The sequence below is a fragment of the Quercus robur genome, chromosome 10 (assembly GCF_932294415.1).
Source record: "Quercus robur chromosome 10, dhQueRobu3.1, whole genome shotgun sequence".
Classification (NCBI taxonomy): domain Eukaryota; kingdom Viridiplantae; phylum Streptophyta; class Magnoliopsida; order Fagales; family Fagaceae; genus Quercus; species Quercus robur.
Genome location: NC_065543.1, coordinates 52,486,151 through 52,496,597, shown reverse-complemented (window position 1 = coordinate 52,496,597; position 10,447 = coordinate 52,486,151). Strand labels below are relative to the sequence as shown.

Below are 10,447 nucleotides of genomic sequence, written 5' to 3'. Positions count from 1 at the left end.
TCTGTATTCAAACTTTGCAGTCTCCGAACTAACAATTTTTTAAGTATACAATTTTGTTTCCTCTGTTTTGATGTAAATTCTTTTTTCTTATGCAAACCTACTGCCCAATTTTTTCTATTATAGGCATTTATATGATCTTATCACTCTTGCCTTTAAATATAAAAGTCCTTTTCCTCGGAAGGCTGAGGACTTGAAATAAGTAATTTTTTTTAAAAGGTCTTTGGGACAATTTTATTGGCTTGATCCAGTCAAAGAAGATAACAAAAATGAAAAAATTAGGGGCAAGCATTTGTGCAGTTGGTGATTATTCTTCTATTCATTCAATAATTATGTTTTTACTTCTTATTGATTTGAATGATTTTTGAGAAATTCAAACGTTTTCAGTCTAGCACATGTATAAAGAAGAATATAAATTACATACAAGAAGATATATGTTATGTATATTTAAGGACCAATGTATTATTGTATATGATGAAATTTGTTTGAGGGGCATCGAATTATATCAGGTCATCTGTCTCATACACACTTGTTTGTTTATCAACCATCCTAATAAGGACAGATTCTTAATGGAAACATAGTATATTTGTAAGCTCAACTATATAACAAACAGCAAAGAAGCAAATGTACTGCTTTATTTTTATTACTTCTCGTTTCTAGCATAAAGACAAGCAAAATTCCAATAGATCAAGAAGGGAACAAAACCATAAAATACATTGGCAATGCTTGGGGTAGGTTCTTGCAATACAGAAGTTGGGAAGTCATCTGAGAAAATGTGCTTCTAGACAAAGGGTGGCATTTAGTGATAATATTGGAATGATCTGAAAAAAGAAAGCATCTGTCACATAATTTTGCAAAATTTAGAAGCCCATGACTAAAACCCGATTAAAAATCCAATTCTTTCAACGTTTCAATTTCAATATCCTATGCCATTATTTATTTGTTAGACCATATTTCCTGTTTCTAGTTAGACCAGAGATGTTCTTTGATCTTCTCCTGCCTCACATGGATTTTAAGGTGAGTTTTCATCTATCTTGATTTTTAGATTTTTGCCTAGCACTTGTTTAAGACTTGATTCTGTGGTTGGGGGTGGTAGGGTGATAGTCATATTAATATATTGGAGTTTGGCAAGGGGTTTGAAAGGAGTGGGTAATGCTGTATGTGGGGAGCAATTCATAACTAGGTAGGTTAATTGTTATTCTTTACGGATCCTGATTTTGTTAAGTACAAATTGGAGTCTATCACCTTATCTAAATTCTAATAAACTTTGGTTTGAGATTGTTAGTTATTTTTGTCAGACTGGCTTTTGAGATTCATAGGCTCCTAGATTTGTTAGGCCCAGATTATTTACAATCTAAGTTACATATCCTTTTTAATGGGGGAAAGGTTGGGGGGCGGGGGTGGGAGAGAGATTCTGGTTGAGAAGATATATTTATGGTAGCTTGGATCTCAATTTGGATATAATTTTTGTTTGATGTATGGTATAAGGAGATGTATGATTTTATAGTTTGTAATCCTTGTAGTTGTTTATAGAGCTCCAATTTGTGTTTGAGGAGATTTTAGTAATTTACTATTTCACATTTCATGCAAAAAGAATTTACATTGAAGGAAAGGAATTATTATTGAAATTTTTATATAAGTGTTAATCTTTTTTCCTTGATGGTAAGAATTGCTATTGAAAAATTGCATACAAGTACGAAATTGATTATTTACGTTGAAGGAAAGGAATTATTCTTGAAAATTTACATACAAGTGTGAGACTATTTTCCTTGATGGAAAGGAGTTGCTATTGAAAATTTTCATAAAAGTGCAAGATTTAAGCTTAGGTGTTGTGTGGCGGTTGATTTTTCTGCTTTAATTTGCAATAACAATTAGTTTTTGGAAGGCATTTGGAATGCTTGGGATCTTTCAGTAGGAAAGTTATTAAGGTGAGTGAGGTAAGTGATGCAAAAAGGTCTTATTTTGGGAATAACATGTGAGGAGGAGTCTGTTTTCCAGATATGTTTTCAAGTGTTGGGAATAAGAGTGCAATATCAGCCAGGAATTTGTGTTATTGGGAATTAGAACACAATGGTAGCTAGTAATATGGGATTATTGAGGAGCAAAAGACAATTGGTGTGACGACATGTGCGCAAATTAACATGAGCAACATTCTTGTTAGCAGATGGTACTTATACAAATGCATAGAGTTTTCTAAGGACTTCATGAAATAATTTTTAACTGTTTTTGAAGTTTTAGATTTATAAGATTAAATGGTGTAGTTGTAGAGGAGGGGGAAGGGGTTCAGGACAGGGAGGAGATTGCCAGGCAAAGGTCAAGTCATTACACTAATTTGAATATATTGGTGTGTGCTTATATCATGTGATTCAAGGACTGAAAATTTGTCTTTATATCATGTCTTGCATATGCATAAATGTTGCAGCTATAATTAGCGTTGAAATGTATGCTATTGGTATTTTTCTTATATTGAGCCTATTTTGGGTATTGATTAACTAGGTTACAAAGATAATTATTTATTTAGTTATTATTTAGGATTATTGTTCTAGAGATCAAGCATAAAACAAGATAAAGTCATAAGCAACCAAACCCCTCCATTATCATGACTCTGTTCTGGTGTCTAGCTAGTACATCCTTATACTTCATAAAAATTTAATTCTATCAAACATGTTTAATTATAGAGATATACATACATATAACAGTCATGTTATTAATTTCTTTATATTTTCTAATGAGATAGTGAGAATTACTGGCTGTGTATATTGTTTATGTACCCAAATCATAGCAATTAGATAAATTACTATTTGTCAACGATGATGAGTATGGTATATGCTTCTTGCATAGCTGGTGTATAAAGCTCTGAAATGTTTGATTCAATCCATCGCTATTCCCACTAATCTATTCTATTATTCCAGTAGGTGAAGAAAAGGATGGTTGCTTCTCTGATGATAGTGAATATGTGAGAACAAATTGGACATCAACATTGGAATTGAAATGGTTAGACTGCTCAACCGGAGATAACTGCTGTGGTTATGTCTAGGATTCTTATACCAAGGTGAGTTGCCAGTTACCTATTCTTATCTCTTTTAAATAATTTGTTGTTTTTTTTATGTTGCTTGTGTATATAATATACAGGTGCATAACATATCTCTTATGTGCTATCTTATGCGGTATATATGATGCAGAGGTTTCTAACAAAAGTACAGTGTTTCAGTATGTAATGCGTGCAATGCAGATCTTGATGTCGAAGTGAATCTTCCCAAATCATTTGAGAATGTCATTGTCCACTAATATTTCCTTCTTTTCATTCTTCTATTCTTAACCTACAATATCAAGTCTCCTTTCTGTCATTTCTATCCATAGTCTAATTTAACAGGACCCATACAATTATCAATCCAAATGGTATACATTGTTATTGACCAGGGTAGATAATGTTGATCCATGTAACCCTTGTTAAAGAAGAGTGCTACCCCATCATTTATTTGTATATTTGTTTTTTGATTCACACCTCAGCATTTATTTTGTAAAAGAAAGTATCAGTTGCCGGGTTGAATTGATCATCTCTGAAATGCTTTTTCTTATCTAAAAGGAGTGCTAGCCCAGCTTTTAATGGACAGATATCTCAATGATGTAATGCTTGGGAAATGCATAAAGGAGAAGAAGAATGATTACAGTTTCAACAATCAAGCAGGGATAAAATGTCGTTCAATGAAAGATTTGCATTGCAATATGACAAAAAACTTCTCAAGAATCTTTCTAGAAGTTTAGTACCATGATATGAATACTCCTTTAACAGAGAGGGTTTACATGGGATGAAACATGGCAAATGATCTCAGCTTACAATGATTGGGATGCTTATACAAAGGAGTGTTGTCAACTTATTGCAGTCTTAGATGTTAGTTTCTATTATATGTGGCTAACAGTTTCTTTATGTTGAAATCTCCAGAAACAATTTCAAACAGAACCAAATTGAAACCAAATTATAATGATTTTTGCTTGATTTATGGAAATCCGGTTTCTAATAAGGTTGCAACAAAGCAGGTCAAGACATTTGTTGTAATGGTGTAGGGTAGATTTTGACAAGCTTATAAGCAGTCTGCAACCTTGTTTATTTTTTTCCCTCTTCAAATCTTTGGACTGTAGTCAGTGCGCAATTAGTTTTAGGTGTTCAGTGTGTCTAAATATGTTTGTACTTCATTTTGCATTGATTGCAATAGCATTTTCTCAAGCGTGTGGAGATTTGTATGTATATGAGTTATATATTGTAAAGTATCATCTTTACACGTGTGAAGATTTTTAAAATGTGTAACAATGGTTAAGCTTGTTTTATACTAAGGTTAATGTCTCAATAACCTCTTAACTTGGAAATTTGATTGAGAGGGCACAAATCTTCTGAAAAAATTGACCTAGTAAGCATCTAAATATTTGTCACCACCTTACATGTATGACAAAAAATATGTTCAATGGTCTGTTTGATTATCTGCCTATTGACTGTAACTACTCTTTTTACAGCTTCAAAATGTTGCAGTCTCATTCAGGTTAATTGGACATGAAGTTCCAATCAGCTAAAGATATTCGAGAGATGATGCTGAGTTCCAAGTACTCCATTAGAGACCAGTTCTCTAAAATGGTTAGTGTCATCCTTGATTTTTGTTTCTTCAATACAAAATATTTTTCAAAGTGCAAATGAGGTTGTCTAAATATGTTCTATCATCTTCCTTTCAGGATGAGACCTCAAAAAACATGCATTTATCCCTAGAAACCAATGTGGTGTAGTTTATGATATGCATAGGAATACTGTGGTATGATTTGGCCTCAATCTGTTTTTATTTTATTAGATTTCACTATATATGCTGTGTGTTGAATGAAAGTGGCCAATTTACCTGAGATATAAAGTAATTAACTTTGCGTGTGCGTGTGCGTGTGTGTGTTCTTGGGGGTTTCAATCACCCAACTATGACCCAAGAATTTACTTCACAATAAGGGATATCAATTCACCAAATGCACCCCCTTCTAACATGCTCTCTGATCTGTGGTCTCCTTGCACATCATTGGGGGGAGAGGGGTGGGGGAAGAGAGAGATAAAGTGATCAAGGATTGGTGTTGTGAGTTATTCTGAGCAGATTGAATGGGCAGTTATAATCTGGTGACTGACTGGTTCAACATGGTCAATATTTGATATAATAGATAAGGAATTCTGAAATGTGTATGCCAATACCGTTGTAAACCTTTCCAGAAAGCCCATGACAAAAACTGGTTCCCACATGGAAAATAGTAGATAAATGTGTGCATTCTATTGGAAACTAAGAACTCACTCATAGAAGCTATAAAGAAGAAGAGAAAGGAAATTAACCAATGATGACATGCAGGTACTATTTGTTTAGGCATTTTTCTTGTACTTCTTGAGTATAAGAAAAGTGAAAGGAAAAGTAAAATGTTTGTTCCTGAAGCAATAGTTAAAATGCTTAGAATAGTGCATTTTCTTCTATACGCATTACTGATTATGGATAAGTTCTGTATAGAAACATAATCCTCTCACTGCCATAGGCAATATTATTACATGTTATATATTCCAAACCATATGAGAGAAACAAGAGTTATATCACTGAACCAAAGTACATGTAAGATTTATTAACTACTAAATAATTCATGGAATTGTTCTAGTTGGATCCTCTTTCTTGTCTTAAAAATATTTTCTTAAAACATATTGATTGCAGCAGTAATTCATGGGACCAATAGTGCTTTGTATTTAACAGTTATGCTGATACCTGTTGTACTGCAGGTCAAGGAAATGGATCTTGATCAAATGTCTGCGACCTCAAATCTGGAAGTCATGACCAGGACCTCATTTATCGTTATACAAGTTGAAAGATGAACGTTGAATATTGTACTGTACTTGGGCATAAAAAGCTGTAATTGTAATTGTATATAATACAATCTGGATTCTTTTAACCTTTTTAATATCAAATTTTCACTGCAGTTTTTTTGTCAATATTCTGAGGAACTTAATGTTCTCATTCATGTTACATATAATTATATAATCCATATGTCAAACTAGTTGTTACTTTAGTCCCTAGTGGTTGATGATGCAGCGTGACTCTTCTAAAGTTTTGATGTCACAAATAATGTGCCATCTAAAAGTTAGGCAGATATTGACATGTTCAAAAATTCAAAGGCACTACTTGAATGAGAAAATAGTATACCAACTAGGAATTGTTTGCAGCTAAGCTATCCGCTTTTGTTAGAAAATCCCTTGGGAAAACAAAACCCTGTCCAAAATACAAAACCTTTGTTAGGACCCCCCATAAAATGGACCCATTTATGAGTGGAACTGTGCTTTTAAGTGTACAAACTACAAGGTTCTGATACAAGTTTCTCTAAATGTCACTGTCAAATGTTGTGAAAATAGGGATTGAAAAGATGCTATTTTTTGTTATATTCTGTGAGGACCTTTTGCTTGGAAAAAAAACATGGATAAAATTACTTTTTTTTTTTCTTGAGTCGTCACAATTCAGCCTGCATTTCGCTGCTAATTTGTAACTCTGCTTACACAAACAATGCTGTCAACAAGTTTTGGTACGAAATGAATTAAACTTGAATGCTATGAAATTGTTGGCAGTAAAGACCTGTCTATTGGCTTTTTTCTTTCCTCTTACAAATAAGAAAGGGGATTCAAATCCAAGTTTCTCTCATAGAAAGAACCAGATAAACCATTCAGTTACAAGGGGTTTGGCGATTGGTCTATCATGACTTGCTTTCATGGTCATTTGTATAACCAAAAAAATCTAACTTATAATTTCTAGATAAAATTTTTGATTCAAGATGAAATTACTTGGTGTATGATTTTTGCAAATGATATAGTTTCATTGGATGAAACTAAATGTGGAATCAATTCTAAAATGGAATCTGGATGGAAGGAATATTCCCAAGGCAAATCTATATGGGATTCCCAAAATTATTACTAAAGTAAAGGTGGGCCTCGAAGAATTAAAGAATTGTAGATAGATGTATAAAAGAAATTAATTGTGTAAACCGAAAACTCAACATTGCTCTTACAAGAATTACAAACCCTTATGGACACCCTACTATTCTCAAATATTGTATAACTTGATAGTTAAAGATACAGAGATCAAAAATTGATAGACTAGTCATGATATAGGGTACTGATTATTGGGTTGTAAAAAACCAACTTGTTTATAAAATGAGTAGCTAAAATGAGAATGATAAAATGAATAAGTGAAAATATAAGTAATGCTCATAAACAAAATGGGAAAAAAAATGTTTTAAGAATAGGTGTGGCTCCTATTAAGTAAAAGGCAATGAAAAATCATTAGAGATTGTTTGGTAATTGCAAAGTAGAACGATTAATGCAATAATGATGAAAAGTAATTTGATTCAAGTTAAACAAATGAAAAAGAGTTACAAAAAAATATCTAAAATAATACTATTGTTAGAAATAGTAAAAAAAAAAGACAAAATTTAGCTACAAAATTGATTGTAGCCTAAGGTTAAAACCTTGCTCAATATCTTTTTATTAGAGATGAATTTTAACAAATCCACCATTAGATTACATCTTCTTCTTTTATACTTTACGCTTGCCAAATTTCTAAAAAATTGAAGATCAATAGCTATGTCATTAATAAATTGTTTAAATTGCAAGTTTTTGTAGATTTAAATTATTCATAAAATATAAACTTATAGATCATATAGTAAATAATATCCGATTAACACAAAATTTGATGTGTATTAAAAATGTAAAGAACATGCAATTCAACAGTTAGATTTTCAAAACATATAATAATGTTTATTTTATTAAATAAGGTTATAGTCTTAAGTTTCAATTAATTTTGTAACTAAATTTTATTCTAAAAAAGTAGATATTAATTATAGATGTGACAAAGGGTATTATTTTGAATAATATAGAATAATGAAAAAATACGTATAAAATTATATTTAGACCGTCATGAAAATTGAATTGAGTTTTTATTTTTATAGGCTAAAGTCAATTTAGCTCAATCAACTTATTCTTTAATTCATAATTTCATACTTGCAGTTAATTTATATTCTAAATATAATTTTTATTTTTTGAAATAATATTCTAATATAAATTATATTGTAGCCACAATATGTATAAAAGAAGTCAAACATATGAGCAAAAATCAAATTTGAAAACAATGTCTTAGAAATTCAACAATTTGTGCAATCAATACTTCAATAGTCCTCCCCATCATGCACTCTCAAATCTTTCTAATTTTCTATCTGGAAAAAAACAAAAGATATTTCTGGTTCTGCTTCGTGACACACGAAACAGTGACACGTCCCTATCTTGTTTACACGCTCCTAGGTCAGCGTCAAACAATTGCAACTCGAATCCTTTTATTGAAGAAACTTCAAACTACAGCTTTTGGCTTCCCATTTGCTAATAATAACAATAGTAATCATTTTTCATACGATTTTGACAAACCTAGAACTGTGGCGCAAATATCATGTTAAATCAACTATACATGAATCTCCCCAAAACAGGGCTCACGGATTTCGTAAGATAAAAAGTTTTCTATAACTAACTTCACCTTGAAGGATATTGACATATTGTCACTTTTTTTTTTTTTACCATTAATAATATTAAACTCAATTGTCATATTTACTTGAACATAGCACACACGACAAAATTAAATAAATAAATAAATGCATAAAATATAGAGAATATTAGTAATGTCGGGACCAATCGATCGACAATCGAGTAAGATAGTCGAGTACAAAATCAGCCCCGGTTTGAACATGCTTCAATCTCAACTATCCACACTTCTTTGAACCTATCAATTCTTTTGACTAGTAATGACATGCTTAGAAGTTAGATCTCTCCAACGGTTTAAAGTTAATGCTCTATTTCGCCCCACGGACAGACTAATTGGGGTGTTTTTTTTTTTTTTTTTTTTTTTTTTTTTTTTTTTTCCCAAAAGAAGAGTTGTGCCCCTTACAAACTAATCTTACATCAACATTTATTAGGTCTCGTACACTTTCAGTCACATTTAATATAAATAAAATTATTATTTAAAAAAAAAAAGCCTTACTAGTGGCTTTAAGTGTGTTGTCCTAAAAAAAATCCAATCAGCTGACTCAGGAACTCACTTCAAGCATTTTGAAAATTAGGTTTAAGGGTTTGATTTATGCAAAAAATAAACACAAAATGACCATAAAGTCTCCATATAAAAACCTTGCACATTTACGAGGACAAGGTATGTAAATTTTCCCACTTAAGTCATTATTTATTGCAAAAACAAAAATAAAATGTCGCCATACTAACTTCTCTATCGAAGTGCCTTCAACGTTCAATCAACCCCATCCCAGTAGGCCTAAGCTACCATGTTGAATCTTTTTGCTCCCTCTTACGAGCTTAAAGGAAATGTCCATGTTGCCCCTCTTCCAATTAGATTCTAAGCATTTTTCGATGTGGCTTCATCTATTGTCTCATATTCACCAACTCATAAGTAAATAACAATTTACATTAGTATAAGTTCTACCATTTTAGTTAGTTGAATTAGTAATGTCTCTAACTCTTGAATAAATAATCAATATCTTGACTTTGTTATTATTATTTTTTAGATAGAGTTTTATTCTAATCTAATCTAAGTGTATATCTTAACTTAATATTTAAAAGCTATTATTATTTATAATGAGTTAATTGAATTAACTTTTGTCGATGGCTAAATCTTATGCTAAAGTGCTAAAACCTCTTTTAAGCAAGTAGATCCAAGCGAAAAAGGAGCATACTTCTAGACTTAATTATTGATAACAGATGAACTTTTGCAAAACAGTGAGCCGTTGACCCGCAATCCCTGCCCATGAGATAAGTTACAATTGCACCAAAAAAGAAAAGGCACAAAAAGAAATAAAGGAAAAAAAAAGAGCCTCTAGTTTTGTGTGATTTCAAAAAGAAGTACTATTATATATAATTAAAGTATTAGATGATTAGGTATACGAATAAGATTTATTATTATCATTAAAGTTTCTTAGTGGTCATTATGGTTTGATTACGATCCATCAACCTTAAAATATGATCAGAACAATTAATTAATTTAATTGGTTAGTATAGAATAGTTTCTTAATGGTCATTATGATTTGGTTACGATTCATCAACCTTAAAATATGATCAGAACAATTAATTAATTTAATTGGTTAGTATAAAATAGTGAGGACTTTTAATTTAACATCAAGTCTGGAGGTTTATTCTTCTCCAAAGTCTCGATGTTCAAGTTGGTTGATTATTTTTTTAGAGAATTGGCCTATTGTCGCACGTAGGGGGTGTAGCAACCTCGAACCAATCACTAGTCAAGTTCAAAGTCCTACACCAATTAGTTGTAAATTGTGTCAAAGTGACCAAGTGTGAACACAATAGTTTTTGACTCTTAAACCCATTTATTTTAAGTACTAATTCAAAATCACAACCGACCAT

General features: G+C 31.5%; 1 protein-coding gene across 25 annotated transcripts in view; it reads left to right on the top strand.

Moving 5' to 3' along the window:
• The window catches only part of LOC126701951 (disease resistance protein RUN1-like), a 143,769-nt gene extending 137,783 nt beyond the window's left edge, over positions 1 to 5,986 (top strand). For 21 of the 25 annotated variants that reach the window (XR_007647566.1, XR_007647564.1, XR_007647565.1 and 18 more), the window contains one exon: positions 5,777 to 5,986. The gene's annotated coding sequence lies outside the window, so the exon portion shown is untranslated. Of the gene's footprint in view, positions 1 to 3,790; positions 3,873 to 4,532; positions 4,625 to 4,719; positions 4,797 to 5,776 lie in introns of those variants that run through there. The other 4 variants (XR_007647582.1, XR_007647585.1, XR_007647589.1 and 1 more) reach the window with 2 other exon arrangements.
• The last annotated feature ends 4,461 nt before the right edge of the window (positions 5,987 to 10,447 follow it).